Consider the following 18,939-nt stretch of genomic DNA (forward strand, 5'->3'; position numbering starts at 1 on the left):
ATGTCCTTGTAATTTTAACATAATTTCTTCCTTCAAAACAATAATGAACTGTAAGCCTGTCACACAGGATGTATCCATGGTGAACTCCTAAATCATTTTTGAATTATTCATTTTATGCTATCTTGAAAGACACACTGTAAACAAAGAGGATGACTGTATTAGCCCCATCTATTTGAAATCAGACCTTTTCCTTTATGATTCTCAAATGATTTGTAACCATTATGTTAGCACTGCAGAGAAACAGTGTTTCTGAATGCAACATGCCAACAAGACAATGCTTAAGCACTGCCCTCATGGCTGCTCAATGTACGGATCCAGGATATCCTCAGAGGTATTTACTGATGACATGACGTGAGTAACGTCTCCTTGGTACGAATAAACACTGCTCTGCTTTTCCCTATTGATACATAAGCTGTTGTTCAATGGCACTCATGATTGCCATGCTGCTCTTCTGAGAACCTTCCTGAGGTTTTATGAATGTCACTCCGAAAGTAATGCCTTCTCTTTATTTTCATGGAAACTACAACATACACAAAGAGCACAGTAACATTATTTGATAGAACAAATTCCCAGCTACAAAATGCTATTTTTCAGCACAGTCACTACCACTAGCTATGCATTTCAGCCAGCCATGAACAAGAGCCTGCATGCTGCACTCGTAAAAACCTGCAGCAGTGAAGGAGATCACTGTCACTGTCGCAGCTGCTGAAACGCACCATCCACCACCTCACTGTGCTCACAGCCACTGTCTGCTCTTCAGAAAAGTTCAGCAAGTGCTGGTGAATGTCAATGGGTGCCATCTTTTCCGCATGAAGGAACTCAATGCCACACCTTTGCTTCATCCACACTTCCATGTCAGACACCATTATGTCAGACTGCCCCTCTGCTACCACCTGTCACGTGGCAACAGAATGGAAGGGAATACTGCTGGGAAGGCTCAGCCTCTACTGCCATACCACCAACTTCTGACATCATGGGCCAATATAATAAAATAGGAGGCACTACTTTCTGTACAGCCCTACATGCTGCTCCCTGAGATGTACCCATTCCTTACACACCACTCTATCCAGCACCCTTCTTCTTGCATCCTCCCCTGCTGAATCCGCTGCTTCCTCATCACATGCAGCAGTGCCACTACTGACAGCCAAAGGAGGAAGAGCCACTATATCACTCAGTGCTATCAGGCCTGCAGCCAGAATTGTCTGGAGTTTGGGAAACCAAGACCACAATAGCTTATGGCTGTGCAACTACACCATCTGTCAGATCGTAGCATAAAAATGAGCTACATCTAATACACTGTCTAGCCATCAGTTACTCCTTTTTGCCTTCCTGTACAATAATACAGACAACAATGTAGTTGCTTTATAATAAAATACATTACATAATAAGCTATAATACAATCACATCACGTTGTGTTATGTAATTACAAGTATATGTACACATTCGTTTGTTTTTCATCTTTTTCAAATAATGAAAGGCATTCAATCACAGTCTGAAATGAAACCCAATAAGCTACATTTGCACATATCACAGTATCGGAGCAGTGATTTGGGATGTCTGGGCATTTCACTGACAAACCAAAATATCTGTAGTGGAACCATGCTTCCAGTAAGAACTGAATACCATCTTTCAGATGTTTTAGGTTACGCGCTCTAAGATGGACTCAGGCCAAGTCATGACTCACTTTCAAAAATGTGAGATCCTGTATTTGGTGTTGAAAAACAGCAAAATAAAGCAATCCCGTAACTATTATCAGAGTGGCATCACGATTTAGAGAAAAAGAAAAGCCCACTTTCCTTATTTGTTTGTTTTCCCTGAAACAAAACAAAATGACAGAACAGATTTTCCACTGACAAGGTAGGAAAGTAGACACAAGCAGCAACACAAAAAACAAGCCTTTGCCGTACTTAGGGAAATATTACAGCTTTCTCACAATTAAACACTTTCTGCCTGTATTTTAGAAGAAAAAAACAACAAAACAGCAGTAATAAAAGCTCGTCTGCTCTTCAACAAGGTGGTACATACACCTCATCAAGCACTGTGCTTCAGAGAGTACAGACCAAATATATCATATTTTTACCACTGTACATCAATGCTGAGGGCCAAAATCTCCAAAGGGTACCCAGCAATAGTATCATAAGCAGCAGTGTGCCCTGTGAGGCTTCAAGGACTGACATTTCAAAACTCACATTCTGCACTACTCGAGTTTGCTTCTGTTGCACAGCACCAAATTCTGCATTCATGCTCAAAGTAAAAAAGAAAAGCAGAGACCAAGAGGAAAGCAACACACGCCTTCTATATTAGTCATTTCTAGTGAGTATCCTAAGTGGCTGACAGACATAGACTTTCCAAAAACAAAAGAATAAGATATCAGCATAGCTGAAATTGTGTTGGTTTAATGCTACAGCATGGAAGACAGCAGCTCGATATGCCAGCACAGCAAAAAAAACAAAACAAAACAAAAAATACATTGCTTTTAATAGACAAGTGTTTAGTGCAATTTTTATAATCTGCACTGTCATTTCCCACTCCGTATTCTGGAAGCCAACAGTTGAACTTTCACTTTTATACAGCATACTGTGTGTCTCTGACAAAGTGGGCAGGGTGCCTCATCAGCTTACACTCCATTTTTACGCTATTTTAGCAGCAAAAGAGACAAGAATGATCAGATTCCTCATGTCCTTTCCAGAACTACTGCCTTCTGCTCTTCTATGTTTATGCTGCTATGTAGTCATTAGCTCAGTTGGTTTCAGTAGGGATAGTTATTCATTTATTTAGCAAGGCTCATATTTTAAGTCTAAGAACCTCTTTGAGCAGTTTAACCCTCCACGTAGAATAGTTTAAAAAGTAAAAAAAAAATAATAATACAGAAAATTCCAAAGAGCTGGGATTTCAAAAACCAAGCAAGGTCAATACATTTTGCTTGTGTAATCCTACAATACCTCTTCTAATACATTTAAGAAAAAGGGACAAAAAACAAGGAAATCAGTAGGACACCACAGTTTTGTAACAAACATCATGCAGAATTAAGAACATCCAGAGAATGCCAATGAGTACATTGTAAGAAGCAAGGTGCCTATCTTGCCTTAGATTTTAGCAGGGTGCAAAGCTCTCTGGGGCACAATTAGAGTCCTAACCATGATAATTTTCAACACTACGGCTGCAAAGATAACTTCTCACCTGTGAAGGGACTGAGCCTTGATTCAGAGCCTTCAAAGAACCCCAAGGATGCCCCATTCACCGGTGTGGAACCTTCACAGCCCCAACTGCATGTGGAAAGACTCAAAATGGCATTCAGCAGTGGCTACAGAGAGGTCAGAAATAGCAAAACACGTGAAGACAGACCTGCTCTGTTGAAAATTCAGCTTATAACCCTAAGACACGTATATTAATAGTTAATTCCTTCCCAATCTTTCTGTCCATCTACCCATCATTATCCACCTCAGTGCTGCCACAGGCTAAATCTGGTAACTTAATCCTAACCCTTTCAAGATAGCTAGCTCTGACAGACTTACTTGTTTTTGATAGACAAATAAAGCTCTCTAAGTGCCAACAAGTCTGCATATTTCAGAGTTAACACTCAAAGAAGCACATGATTAAAATGTAGTGATTTTGCAAGGCCAGTTCATCAGGGCTACAAACAGAGCACAGAGCATCAAAAGATCTCATCAATCAGAGACACCTGAGCACCAGAGAGAGACATGAAGCATAAAAGAAATGAAACCTTCAGAAACAACGAGTTCTGGACAAATTGATAAGGCAACAGTGGATGAATGAGTTATACAGGAGATGCTTTATGGTGTAGATGTGCCCAGCATGATTGTGATTTCTCTTAAAAAGAACCATCCTGCATCGCCCTGCTAGTAGCAGACAGCTCGTGTCACGTCTGCCTTCCCACACAGTGTATTCCATCACAAATAACACTGCTGTTAGCAGACAGCTCGCTCCTCCCAGCACATCTCACCTCAACCGAAGAGCCCCATACCAGGCCGCCAGCCTCCAGCCCGCTCTGCCCGAGGCCTGCCCACACCACACACGCACAGACGGCACTATGGGGCTTGCCATGGGACCTGAGCCCATGGAACAGGCACTAGGCTGCCCTTCAGCCTCAAACTCCTCTCTTGAGCAGGCATCAGGCATTTTCTGAACTCCGCTGCTAATGCTGCCATGTGCTCTGCAGGCAAAGCGACAAGGTGCTCCCATCACGGAGTACCACTGACATTTCCCCCTCTAATTACCTTCGCCCAGTTTTATACCCTAGATGTCAAACAACAAGGAAGAAGTTCACACACTTAACTGGGATGCCTCCTTCTAAAAAGAATTATACAGAAAAGCTTCAATTCAGAATTAACAAGGCCTCCAGTTCTTTCTACAGAGGCTTTCAGAGCGCTGTAAACAGAAGAGAGTTCTCCATTTATCAGGCTGCGCACAGGGAAGGGCTTCCCATGAGGTGATTTTGAAATTCGTGGTCAAAGGTTAACTTGGTTTGTAACTTCAAAGTGCAGAAAATAGTGGAGGCTGAAAGAATACAGGGGCAAGGGCTGCCCTAAACACAAAGCTCTGGGGGCAGGTTATAAACCTGAGCCCAGCCCACGTATGTCCACGAAGCTGCTCCCTCCACTTGCTTGGCTCTTTGTTTCACCAAGAAGTGAAAAGAAACAGTCTAAGAGTTTAAAACATAACCACATTTTTCTGGCTCATGGCACAGAAGAAGGAAAGGCAGTTTCATTAATTAAGATCTGAACTACCATTCTGACTCCAGTTTTTCTTGATGTTGCTAGATATTTGAAAACGCACTACTCACTCATTGGAGGGTGCAGTTCCCGCAGGGCAGTGAGTAATGGTTTTACTCTTGCTCCAGCACTGGCAGCAGCATGTTGGACTGGAAAACGAACCTCTACTTCCTATCTACTTTTACCACCAGTTTATCCATCATCTCCTTGATTCTCACCCCCTTATGCACGATAGAAGCAAAGCGCTCTCAGCACTATGCTGAAATGCATCTGAGAGACTCCCATGGACTGCCACCCAAGGATGGGATTTGTCCCTGAACAGCAACTTTGTGGTCCATAGGAAAAATTCATGAGTTAAATCTTTTTAGTTCCCTTATAAATAGGAGACAAAATGAGAGAATCATCGCAGGGAATGATTCAGAACCTAAACCTAGAGTATTGCTTTAAGGAAAGAAACTGGTAACAGACACAAATTATTACATCATTTTCTCTTTAGTTTCTGGAGTTTTTTTTCTGTGTGTGTGTGTCTGTGTATGTGTTCATTAACTGAAAAAACTTCAGAATACCAACTAAACTCAGTGCTGACATCTCAGACACAAAATATACATCTGTACTATTACATGTCTGCATCTACTTGGCTGCAGACCTGAAGTCTTACACGTTATTGACTTGTTTTATTTGCAAGCTTTCGGTTTTCTCTAAACACAGCCATTATTTTGGTACCTTGCAATGAGCTCTGTATGATGAGGTGATGTGAGCTGTAGCAGTGACAGCTGGCAGGGACTTTTGAATGGAAGGGTCCCTAACTGATACACACGCAGCTCTGTGTTCGCTCTCACAAGATGCACTATTTACTAAAGATGATTACCCATGAGTAAATAATGAGTCATGATACTCTTAAAAAAAGCAAACACACAGAGTTAAAGAATAATTTCCAATGTGGGTAAACAAACAGAGCTGCAAACTGAATCACTGCCATGCATTTTGCATTTTTTTTTTTACAATAAAGTGTTAAAAATTATAAAAGATATAGAAAATAACCAAGTTAGATGAAAATGAGATAGAACATCTTGGAAAGAGTCTTTTCATATGTCTGTAAAGCATCATTTATGGACAAATGAAAACATAAATACAATCTTAAATATATGCAGGAACCAATGGAAGAAAGGCTTTTATTTGGTTGACACAACAGAAAGACGCCACGACCATTTCATCATTGTCAGTGGGTTACAATACTTATTTAACAACAATGACCATTGAAACTCCACACACACTGATGGAAAGCAGTAGAATAAATCTAACACCGTAATTACCACATGCAGTTCTTCTCATTTTAACTCCATATCATCAGATATGTAATACATACGTGTATATACATTTCCTAGAGTATTTCCTTTTTTATACTTTGAGAATTCACTGCCGGGGAATTCATCTCCAGATCATCACTGTCTGCAGTAAAACACTCTCACCTTCCATATATACCAAATCTGACAGCTCTGACATAGAGGCAGTGGTGCTTCTCCCCCTTTCTCCACTGCGTATTTCTCCTCACATGTTGGTCCTGAAAAGCGGTCTCCCCCGCTTTGACCAATCTACAACCTACATATTGTTACCCAGAGTCCAAGTTTTCAAAACGATGTGATTTCACATCACAGGTTTTTTTAACACCGCCTTAACATCTTAAATGACATTTTTTTTTAAGAAGAGAACCATGCAGCTAGTGCAATGGGCAACCACAGGTGGGATCACACAACCTGTCCTGCAAGTTTCTTAAATTACCCACACTTGCACTTCTGAATCAGGGTCACATGTGCACGTAATAAGTACTTCTAAGACATAGAGCTCATTCTGTGGCTGACTGATGGTTGCTAAGACCACTGAATAGGCACTGAGTAGCTTTCACTGCCAAAAATCTTAGCAGAAAAGATGACACTTCTTCCCCAACAGTCCTCAAAACTGAAAGCACTGCCATAAAGAAAAGGAGAAGGAGGAAGAGATGAATGCAGGCTGAGCAGTTCAACTAGAAAAAAAGACCCCTTTAGGGCACTTTAACTGTCACAGTTTAAAGCTCAAAGGGAAAATGAAATAACATCTAAAATGCTGCGTAGTTCTTACAAGATTGCACACATCTACATTAGGCAAATATAACAGACTGAGATTTTTTGCTTTGTGTTATTGCAAATCTTTTTTGTTAGGAAAAACACAAAACTAAAAATAGGAAATGCTTCGCCATATTTTCCTTTATTTCTCTTCGTAATGTAAATAGTTTGTTTTCTCAGTGTTGCTGTACTGCACTTAAATGAGGTCACAGGCATTGTCTTGCGTTCAACAGACATAACACCGAAACACATCACAACTATCAAAATAATCACACCGGAGGGAACTTCGGTAGCTGCCTATCCCTTGTCCTATCAAAGCAGTTCATACCATACAGCTGCTGCTGCTTTACACAACTGAGATTTAAAGGCTTCCTACCAATCTCTTCCGAGGTAGGAAGGGATTTCCACTCCTTCCACTCACCGTCACAGACCAAAGTCTTATTTCCACTCCTTCCAATAAGAGATCACAGTACTAAAACTAAAAAGCACTTTCACTTTTTACAGTTACTCTTTACAAATATTTGCAAGTAATTAAGACGTGTTGCCAATATAATTGCACAAGTACCTTTTCATCTTTACCAGTGCCATTTTCCTTTCGCTCGCTCTATTTTGCCAGCTCTTCCTTGAACTCTCTCCTGTTTAATCTGCTCTGGTCAGAAAAAATAATAAATGGTGAGGAGCACGGAACAGGGAACGTGGTGTTCTAAAACTGGTCCTGTGTGAGACACAGGGAAACGGTACAAAGCTGAGAAAAGCTATGATCTGCGCTGAGTGACATCATGACCTCTATTTACAGCCATAAATCTTATCAGCAAAGAGACACTGTTCTGCGTGACAGTGCATTGCTTCATTTTTCTTTTCTTTTTTTCTCCTTTCTGTGTTATTACCATGCCAGTCTTCGCTTTACTAATTCTCGTTATTTCCTACACTTTGATACTTGGATGGATTTATCCTATCTGCCCAAGCAGAGGACCAGATTTTACTGTCTACGCAACCAATTCAAAGCAGCTAACCTGTTATGGAAACATCAAAGCCAGGGCATAATCACAATCTTCCCATTTCCTATGCTAACCAAAGTGATAATATTCCTGATTAACAACAGGCAATTCAGCAGATATATGAACTTCAAAATAGCTTTGGGCAGAAAATGAAATCTATTGATTCAAAAATATAAGGCATTTACTAAGAAATTCAGCTGTTATCTACAAAATATCCAAAAGATAAAAAAAAAATAAGTGCAAGATGGTACAATATGTTGATTTGCTAGTTTTTGTTCTGTTCGTCAGATTTCTTAATGTTTATTAGAAGATGCCAGCTTGGGTTAAAGAGGGAGGAGCACGAGTTGCTGTCAATGAGTGGCTAACTGACATGTAAAGGTACAAAAAAAGGACTCTTAACACTGAGTTTTCACAAACTTTCACCAAGTTTTTCATAGAGATAGCAGCAAACAAGAAACGCAATGAAGTTCACTAATGAGATTTCATATTACATCATCAGAAAACCCCACAAATGATATAGCAAAAGTCTGACGAAAAACAAACAAGAGCTCAATATAAATGTAATCTCTAAATCAAGATATTAAGCTTAACATATATACAGATAGTGAGGTATAATGATTCCAAATTTAGTACTGTAGATAAAATGATTTCCAGCTTAAATCACACTGTAGCAGATCATTTCCCTCACAAAACTGTTGAACTTTGGAAAACATTAAGCTTCCACTCAGCCTTATCACCTACTTTTATTTTCACCTTTCTCAGTCTTCAGGCTGTAGGAACCACTGAAGCCTATCTCAGCCCTAACTCTTACACTGACTTTCAGCTTTGGGTCCCAACCCAATTTCAAACACTGCAGGAATTTGTGTGTTTATTTAAAGATGATGCATAAAGCAGATTCAAAAATCACTGTTATTTTTCCTGACTTAACACTTTGGGGCACTATTTGAAGTGGTGATCCGTCTTTGATGCTCACAGAGATTTTTTCACTTTGAAATTAGATACGAATTTCATCCCATTGCCAACATTAACAGTTAACTCACTCACTGTTAGGAACATTATTGAAGAATGTATCTGAGGAGAATTAACAATAAAATATCTCAAAGTCTGCTGGAATCTGCTGGATACATCCTCATAGCTTAGCTTCGCCATTCTGAAGTTGTATAGAACAGGCATAGCACCAGCCATCACTTTTTGTCTGACCTGACCAAAAAGCATCTATCCAACATTCTTAAAAGCATACAACAAACATGAAGCTCCAAAGATGATCCTCAATAAGTGATAAGCTCTCTTAAAAACTCAGCTCATTAAAAGCAAGTGTTCAAGCTATAACTTATGATCTGCCCATCTGCTTTTCCCACTTAGCACTTCTCTCCAGATGGGAAAACAGGTGAGGTCTTCAATTACTCACACATCGCTCTATAGTTTTGCCCACACCCTTCTTCCTCTTACACCATCACCCAAGTGTTGTGAAACTTGAATCTCCTAGCAGAGATTGCAGCTTTTAACCTCACACGGCAATAGGAAAATTTCAGACCTATTCTATCTGAAGCCTTGCAACATCTGACAAGCTGAATCTCTCAAATTCCCCTTGCCCACTGCTCTGAGTTTAAATACTTTTTCTCAGAAAGAAGAAAATGTGATATTGAGGTTTTCATAAGCCTGATTTGCAAATTGTTTCACGTGCTTTTAGACTGGATTACATTACAAAGCAAGCAGTAATAATGTATCACTATCATCTCCTAAAAAAGGTTTGGCTTAGGGCTGCATAGGGCTTATGGTGCATTTGCTACTCTCCAGCTACCTGTGTTCACAAATGGCATTGATTTCAAGAGATCTTTGCAAAATTATGAGATGATCCACTCATCCAAAGGTATTTAAAGGAGCAAGACCTAAAGAATTATTGGCAAGATTAGGCACGACATATCAGGAAATCTTTAGCAACAAAACATTTACATAAAAAAAAAAATCAGACTGTAGATCTGATCTTCTAAGTCTGTGATTACATGAGTGGTAAAGGTCTTTCTTTACATACCTTTCTTGTACCATCAATTCATTAATTCAGCTGCAAAGCTATGATGATCAACATGGACTACACCTCTGTCTACACAGATACGTTTTGAAGAGATTGAATTCAAGTTATAACTTGGCATGGAGCTGAACATCATGAAGGAGAGCCCAAGCCTTACATCTTACTGCATGTTACACTTGCCCAGACAGCAAGCAACATCCTGTCAACAATCCATTTCCCCTTTGCCTTCCATCTCCAAGGTGAACTGCTGACAAGCCTTCCTTTCAATCTCTGTGGGCTGAGAAAATAAAATATGCAAAAAATATTGAGAAATGGAAAGCTTCTAGGAAAAAAAATCTATCTATCTGCCTGCAGTATCACTACAAAATGCAGGTTAAACTAATAAGAACTTCCATTACTGGCATGAACTCTCAGCTGCTGCTTGTGGATGATCTCAAGCTATAGGCAAAGGTAAGGAAATGTCTAGTAAATGCCTTGGCTGCCCGCCAGCATCCACATGGTCCCCACAGGGCTGCCTCACTAAGAGGTGTGGTAATAAGAGAGGGAAGATTGTCTACTTGATTTCAGGTTCTGCAGGTGCAATTCCACCACTTTCTTGCTTTCAGAATTTGGATTTCTCACTGGAGACATGTAATCCAAGAAGAAAACCTCTGGAAAAGTTCTGGAAGCCAATCTGGACAGCAAAGGTCACGGGAGAAGGGAGGGCAATGGTTCACAGAGTAGTTTGCTTATGTAAATTTGGCTTTTTACACTTACTTACATTCCTTCGAGCAAAGCATGATCAGAAAACTATTCCCAAGCTCGGTCAAGTTCTGGCTACTTCTTATGCCAATATGACTCTTTATATGGGATCAAAGGCATTAGTCTCGAGCTCTGGCCCCATATGTGCAAAGGCAAGAATATTCTGGTTCTAAGTTTTGAATAAGCTGGCAACTTCTGCATGTGCATAGAAAATGTGTGTAGGAAACTTTTTACAATTATACAGCAGCTCGAGTTGTTTGCTTCAACAGAAGTGGTAAGATGTGCTGTTATTTTGGTGTGAATTCCTAAGATTTTTACTGACTCCCTGAATTTATTATAGGCATATAGGCACTGATCTATTTAAAATTATTTATTACTTCACTCATCTCTAACCATGTGAACTGAGCTTCCTCATATCAAACTGTCCATCTCAGGGCAAAATACTCAGAAAGTTTCAGTCATAGAATGGCTGTAATTGGAAGGCACCTCTGGAGACCGTCTAGTTAAGCAGCCTTCTCATTTCCCTCATGCTCAGGACTACTTCCAGTTGGACTTTTTAATAACTTCAAGGATGGCGATAGCACAACCTGAAGGAGCTACCCATGCCAGTCAAAGCGATTTTGGTATTTGTGCAGAAGTAGCCAAATGAAACAGCTGAGATTCTGTTTTGTTTTGGTTTTGGTTTTATTTTTATCTATGTGAAGAACTTTAGACTCTTTCAACCACTCTAGTTCTCCTATTCCTTGAAGCAGAACTTGTAATTTGGCAAGCAAAGCCCTTACATCAAGAATTAACCTCCTCCTGTCCCTGAGAAGATCTGGTCAGAAAGGGAAAATGATGGAAGCAGGCTTGCTGAAGTTTGTGTTCCACAGAAACTCTTCCAATATTTGGAAAACAAACACCCATTTCATTCAGTTTCTCAAATGTAACAATTACCTGGCATTTCAGAAGATCTGAAAACATCTGCAAATAGAACAAAGTATGCTATTTGTTATACATATGTTTTTCTATACAGCACCATGTTATTTAGCAGGTGCTGCAAGGACAGCCCAAGGTATGGCCCTGGCTGCGCCTGCCTCAGGAGAGGCTGGTGTCACCTGCAGAAGGCCAATGCCATGACAGCTAGCTAGACATGCCTGCCCTATGAAGCCCCTCATGCAAACATAAATGGACAGGAGGAAAGAGAGGTATAACCTGGGGCAGACTGGAGAAAGCCTGCCTGTCCCCCTGCTCTTGTCAGGCCAGAAGCATGACCCACCATCCACTGACTGAAAGGTATGGTTGGAGCAGCTGCAAGCACATTCCTTTCACCCTACCAAGAGAGAGGCAGCAGGAAGCATCCATCTTCCCCAGGCAGAGGATGAAAGCAAGAGTGCATTCCAGGAAGCAAGAGCCAGCACTGTGCTCACAGAGCCATCTCCAGGTTCTCCCACAGCTCAGTGGAAAGGAAGACAGCTGCCACCGAGGCAGCATCTCATGCAGCAGTTGACTTGAAAAAAGAGGATTCATATATTTCTGAGAGAATCGCCGTTTACACCAGTCTCATTTCATGTCCCAGTGGTCACATATACATACCGCGTAACTGCAAAGTGCGGGGCCCGGTGACAAAAAGTGACAGGACTGGGGACAAAAAATACCCACCAGCAACAGAAACCTAATACTCAGTAATGCAAAAAGATATGAAAACAAAAGCTTAGGGTCTGGCCAGCACAAGCAGAAGTCCTGGCATCACTTCATGCCTGCTGGTGGAAACAAGGCCCTGTCAAAGAGAGCCAGGCAGCAGATGACTCCTGGAACAGTAACACCACTCTGCCAACAGCAGGAGCATGGCAGCTGCTCTCAGCACCTGGAAGATCCAGCAGCACAGCAACTGACAGCAAGCACATCCTATGGGGAAATGAGGCTGAGGGTGGCCCGTCTATGAATGGGACTCTTAAAGGAAGGGGAGCATCTCTACAGAGCCTGTTGAATTTCTGGCAAAGGAAGATAGTGAGGAGTATCCGTGGCAGGGGGCTTCGTGGTGGGGGAAAAAAAAGAGAAGTGGGCAGTTTACACCTGGATGCTAAACTGGAGAATAAGGTCTGATACTTTCATGGTGCACATTTCCCAAGTGATTTTCAACACAAAATTTACGCTAATCAGTGACAAATTACAGTTATATGTTACAATTTGCAGTCACAGATCCCACGCTCACCATATTCTCATCATATTCTACTCAGTCAACTACATTCCCTGGCATCTAACGTTGAGAAGTTTGATAGTTTCAAACAAAGCTAACCGGATCTATAGTTTTCTAACACAATTATTTGTACATACTGGTAAGCAACCTGAATAATGAAGCTGTACTGTCCGTGAACTATAAACCTTAATTTAGCTGCATGTACTCAAAGATATCAGAATGAAGGCTATATAATTAACCTTAACTCTGGTATTTCTTTTCCTCGGTGCTTGACATTATAACCTTAATAATCAGCAACTTATGCAGTCAAACAGATGATCCAAGTCATCTGGCTCAGACAAGCTGTTTTATTCTAGTCACATACAGCACTTCAATAACCCAAATCACTTCAGCAAGTCACATCAGCCAAACGGTACAACATAAATTATGTGCAGTTCAACACTCCATGTGAAGTACTTCGTGTTCCAGTTACAATTTTCTCTATATTTGTAGAAAATAAAGTCATACATTAATATTTAATGAAAGCAGTTATTTTGCTTCAAAATGAAATTCGTCACAAATGTCATACAGACTAATACTCTTCTAATGTACACGTGTATGTATATTTCTGCATTTACACAAATGTGACTGTACAGAATCTTTCCTTTTTTATCTAACCAGATGATGTGTATCACCTCATCTTTTTTTCAGAGAACAAACACTGCATGGAAAGTAAGACATCTGACTTAAAAAAGAAGGCTCAAGATAAACCATTCCAGAGCGTTTGGATGTTGTGTTGAGGGACATGGTTTAGCGGGAACCATTTGTGGTGGGCGAATGGTTGGACTGGATGATCCTGTGGGTCTTTTCCAACCTTAGCGATTCTATGATTCTATGATCTCCTGAAGCCATGAACAAAATTACTCTAAGCCTTATACCAAAATACTGCAGCTCCTAACTATACTTGCAGGACCTTATGCACAGACTCGTCCCATTTTTTAAAAGATGTTTGACATATATAAACAAATATGCAAATAAAAAGAGCCAAAAGTAGAATAATAAATCATGGAAATGAAATTATTTTAATATAAAGCTAGAAAACAGATGGTACAATGTCACACAAGGTCAGTCTGCCCTACCAGAAATGGTAATGGGGTAGGGAGATAGACAAGGTATGATAAGTCTTTACTTAAGGCCAGAAGAAAGAACAATACTAAAGGAGTATCTTCAATTTATTAGTGCTTATTCTTCTTCTAGGTAGGAAACCAAGCAGTAGTACTTCACACCTGCTGATGTATAGCTTGGCTAAAACACATAGCAAGTAGCTGGCGCAGCTGAGTTAAGGGAGATGATGTAAAGTCATGGATGGGAGCTGCAGAGTTAACAGTTACGCTAAGGAAGGACAAGGTGCAAGACCTAGAAGATGGAAGAACGATGTGAAGGTCTGCATGAGAAACAAAAAGGTTCAGAGTTCAAGAACCTTGTACAGCTGTAGGGACTGCAAGGACACATGACATGCCACACAAGGAAGCAGTCTTGCAGTGGTGATGAAAGCAGCTTTTCTTACCCACAGAGCTTCATTTTCGTTAGTGTTTTCAATATGGTTCATCCCTATGCATGCCACTACAATATGAATTATCGAGTGATTGTCTAGTGATCCAGGTACTTTTTTAGTTGGAAAGTACTTCCAACTTTCCTCAATGAGTGCCTTCATTTTTCCACACCAAAGCTGTTCCAAAGTACATCCTACAGCTGGGTAGTGGCGCCGTACCTGCGTGTTACAGCTCACTCCTACCAACTCCCATGAAGTAATCCAGAAGGCATTCAGACATCACTGTTAAAATAGGCAAAAATATTTAGTAGGTGAGGAGGATTAATGATCTTCTCTTCTAGATGAAAAGGTATGCATTGTGAATGCATACTTGTAAGTAATCTGGTTCTATGTGCGCTAAATTCACTCTCGCCACACTCAGCACAAGAAAGACTCGCACTTTGACTTTAAATTCACTTGAGAAGACATTGAACTCCTTGCCCCGTTTCCTACCTTCCTACTACACAGCTTGACAATCGGTCCTTTTATTTCTTCCAATGGAAAACAGGACCCTAATTTATTGGCTTAGGTTCACCAGAGGACACAGAATGACTCCATAATCTAGAACGATTACACTGCTTTCATACACATAATCTAATTATAGCATAAGAGTATTTGCCATTTTGGTTCATCAGTAAAAATTATTACAATTCTGTATATATAAGACACTTGAGGTTGTATAGCAATTTTTTAAACTGCAGTTCATTCCCTTATTCTTTGACTATTTTATTGGTATACATTTCACAGGACCCTTAGTTTCTCATAAGCTACAGTAGATCAGAAGAAAATGAGACTTCAATGATTAAAAGCATTCAGAATTGGATGCAAAATGTAATACTTAAGTTTAAAAAAGGCATTTCATATGCCCACAATTTCATCCTGCCTAGTTGCATGCTATTACATGCATCTCGGCAATGTGACCATAAACTGAAAAGGTTAGCAGCACCACAGAGCTTTTTCAATCCATCTTTTTACTTGCATTGTACCCCTACCACAAAAATGATTAAAGTGAAGTCGTTGTGATGAGTAATGGAAACGATGTTGTTCACATGTTGTGAATTACATGAGAGAAACAACTCATGCAAGATTCATTTACTTCATTCAAAATGTCCTCTTGGACCACAAACAGCTGACGAAATAACAGAGAAAAAATACTATTCTTTAATCTTTGCACAGAAAGTAAGTTTATTTGCAGCCTGCATTTCATTTTCATAACAAAGCTTCTTGTAATACATGTGTTACTTGTTTAGCTGTCCTTGTAAAATATGTAAAATCCCAACTCATCCCAGAGAAGACCGAGTACTTCTACTGAACACAATGACATGTTCAAAAAGCATCAAAAGCAGTACTACCACACTAATGGCCATGTTGACTATTCTGCTCACCTCTTTGATAGGTTAAATTAACCCAGGCAAACCGCCAAACTCACATACCTAAACTGCACTTCCCAGTAAAGATTACCTCAAAGTCTCCCAAGCCTTTCTTCAGGTAGGCAGATATAAGATGGAATATTTATTCATCTGAATGGGGCCACATAGGAGAGAGTCAAAAAGTGCATACACAACTCCTCCTAAAATTGGTAAGGGAGGGAATAAAGAAGAACAGTGTAAATAATAGGAAAATCTTTCCTGACTGGTCCTATCTGTCAGAATTAGATCCCAACTGTACCCTCCAGAAGCCAGCACACGTGTGGCCAACGCATGTGTGTTCCACCTCACCTCACAGGGGCAGAAGGGCAGACGGCCCTCAGCAGTGCTTCCTCCCTTTCTCCACCTGCCAGACCCTCACCCATTTTGGAAATCCAGCACCCTAAAGGACAAAACTGAAGGAATCGGGTTGGATATCAGGAAAAATTTCTTCTCAGAAAGACCGATGAGGCAGTGGAGTCACCACCCCTGGAGGTGTTCAAGAAACGTGTAGATGTGGCACTGAGGGACGTGGTTCAGTGGGCATAGTGCAGTTAGGCTGATGGCTGGACTTGATGATCTTAACTGCCTTTCCAACCTCAATGATTCTGTGACTCTATGAAATGCACATCTCTGCACTGCTACTCTGTGCCCTGCTGTACAGCTCTGCCCTATGCTGTGACAGAGATCACCCATTAAATAGCAAATTAGTACTTCCTGAAAGAATTAGTGCTTCCCAAGTCCTACAAGGAAATGCAAGACAGAAGGATGCATAAAAACTGTGCTACCTTCCTTCTAAATACCTTCCTCATCCCACACTGTTTATCCGAGTTTCTTTCATATTCATGCCTCTTTTGCCTTCCTCAACTTTTACTAATAAGCAAACCCCAGAGCAGTAAACCAGAATATCGCGGAGAAGAGATAACGAGCTCCAGAATTTCCATTCCCAGCAAGCCCAAATTCCTGGTCTCACCCTTCCTGTAGCAAATGAGATTCTTGCTGGAGGACGTCCTGCCTCAAAATCAGGTGGCTTTGTTGAGGTTTCATCTCAGCTCCCTCCCAAATAGAATCAAATTTCAAGGCAGGCTACATTAGACAATGAACTGCCAACTTCCATGATTTACATTCAGTAATCCTCCTCCTCCCTGCTTTTCTCGAGGCTTGGTTTTTACATATAGCCAAGAGGAAAAATCCTGCTCCTCGTCAACAACAGGGAAGCGAGAAGGATGTATGCCTACCACAGGTATGTGTTATTCTGCAAGCTTCTGTAAGGAGCACCCTATCTGTTATCACTAACAGCTCTCTCCCCTTCACCTTCAAGAAATAAAGGAAAGAAACAAGCCAACAACAACATGCTGAACAGGGCAGTACAGTGTGCACATCAGAGAAAGGACATCTCAGGTCTCCAGGTGCCCTATCGCCACAGACTCTTTGAAACACCCCTGAAAAAACCATCCTCAGGGCAGGCAACTATCAGTGCAAACAGATCTGCTTAGAAGTCCCATCTGAGGGAGAATTTGGAAAAGGAATACAGTGTCCTCACGTGCATAGAGACGATCATATAATAAAAGGATGCCCTATCATTCGGAAAAGTGAACCAAATCACCAACATCAGCACTGCAGAGCAAACGGAAAGACCATTCCCACACAGGAAAAGGGGAATTTCATGGTAATTTTCTCATTACATCATGACTTTGATAAGCAAAGAATTCCAAAAGCACAGAAAGTTGAGAGCAGCCATGCTGTGCATGCTCATATCGGCTGGATCCAAACCCACTGAAACCTCCAGGGGTTTTCCATCGGCTCTAGCAGACGGTTTGAGCTGTCTCAGCTCCCCATTGGGGGCTGATGCGGACACAGTTAAACCCTCCCTCTTCCAGTACGGAGTCATCAAACACTTAAATTCCCCTGGGACCATCGTGTGGTGGAGACCTCAGTTTCACAACGGGTCTGTCAGAACCAGGTCGTTCCGTCACTGACAGCACGTACCAACCCAGTGCACAACCTCACCCAAAGGTCATCGACCGACAGAAAGCTGCGCCTGACTGAAGGGTCCGGCACTGATAGGAAGGGTGATGTGAGCCGGTTAGCAGGGGAAAAAAAGCCCGGGGAGGAAGGAAGTAGGCATATCCAGTTTCACAGAACGTTTGCTGTTGTCCCTTAACAGCTGTTCTGTGAGAAAACGAAGGGTCGCGCTCTACAGTGACTTAGTGCAGCTCCTTCTCACCGGCAGGGCACTTTTTAAGAGGCTACACGTTTATATCTCCGTGCTGCACAGGAAGGGACGGAGCTCACACCACCCGCTGTATGGCAATACTAATAGGATCGCATCCATCGTAGTAAAGTCTCCTGAAAATTACCTCTTTGCTGTGGAAATATCTTACAAAGAACAAGCCGTTTGCTCTGTTTTTTCCCCTGAAATGTTTGTTTGTTCACAAGCTGGGCTGCGAAAACGGGAACCAGAGAATCGAGTCAATTGCCTCAACAGACATGTAGCACCGAAACGTAAAAGGAAAACAAATCCCTTTATGAAAAGATGCAGCCTATCGATTTTGCAGACAGGTCTCTCTGACAGCCCAGCGCCGCAGCCAAGAGCCCAGCACGCTCCCTGGGCTGGCAGATGGCTCCGCTCGGATGTACGAGCTCTGAGCTCCGCGGCCGGAGCGAGGCGCGGACACCGCGGCTCTCCGAGAGCCGAGCCGAGCCGCTCCCGGCAGCGCTCCGCAGCGCAGGTGCTGCTCCGCCACCGCCGCCCTCCCCGCACCGCGGCTCTCCTCTGCCCGCTCCGCGCGCCCACCGCAGCCCGCGCCCTCCCCTCCCCTCCCGCCCGTGGTTAACAATTAACGCGTCGGGCTCTCCGCTGCGCGGGCGCCCGTTCGTTGTCGCGTTAGAAAGTCAAACGCAACTTCGGCAGATAAACTTCGGGAGCGAAGCGCGCCGCCGCCGCCAACCCCCGCCCGGGAGCAGCGCACCGCGCCGGCCCCGACCCCGCCCGCCGCCCCCGCCGCCCCGACGGGCGCAGCCGGACGGGCACCGGGGGCCTCCCGACGCGGCGCCCGCACGGCGCGGGGAAGCTCTGCCGGGCGGCGACTTACCGGGCGCGGAGCCTCCCGCCGCTCCCCGTCGCCAGCCGCCGTCTGCCTGCGGACGTGACCCGGATTCCCCCCGCCCGCGCCGCCTCCCG

General features: G+C 42.3%; 1 protein-coding gene across 20 annotated transcripts in view; it reads right to left on the bottom strand.

Annotated features, from left to right (window-relative positions):
* Window positions 1-18,939, bottom strand: part of THRB (thyroid hormone receptor beta) — a 168,360-nt gene that overhangs the window by 137,047 nt on the left and 12,374 nt on the right. For 6 of the 20 annotated variants that reach the window (XM_025147071.3, XM_046919418.1, XM_025147072.3 and 3 more), the window contains exon 1: window positions 18,851-18,926. The exons of the other annotated variants lie outside the window; for them this stretch is intronic. The gene's annotated coding sequence lies outside the window, so the exon portion shown is untranslated. Of the gene's footprint in view, window positions 1-18,850; window positions 18,927-18,939 lie in introns of those variants that run through there. 20 annotated transcript variants of the gene reach the window in all.

The sequence above is a fragment of the Gallus gallus genome, chromosome 2 (assembly GCF_016699485.2).
Source record: "Gallus gallus isolate bGalGal1 chromosome 2, bGalGal1.mat.broiler.GRCg7b, whole genome shotgun sequence".
NCBI lineage: Eukaryota > Metazoa > Chordata > Aves > Galliformes > Phasianidae > Gallus > Gallus gallus.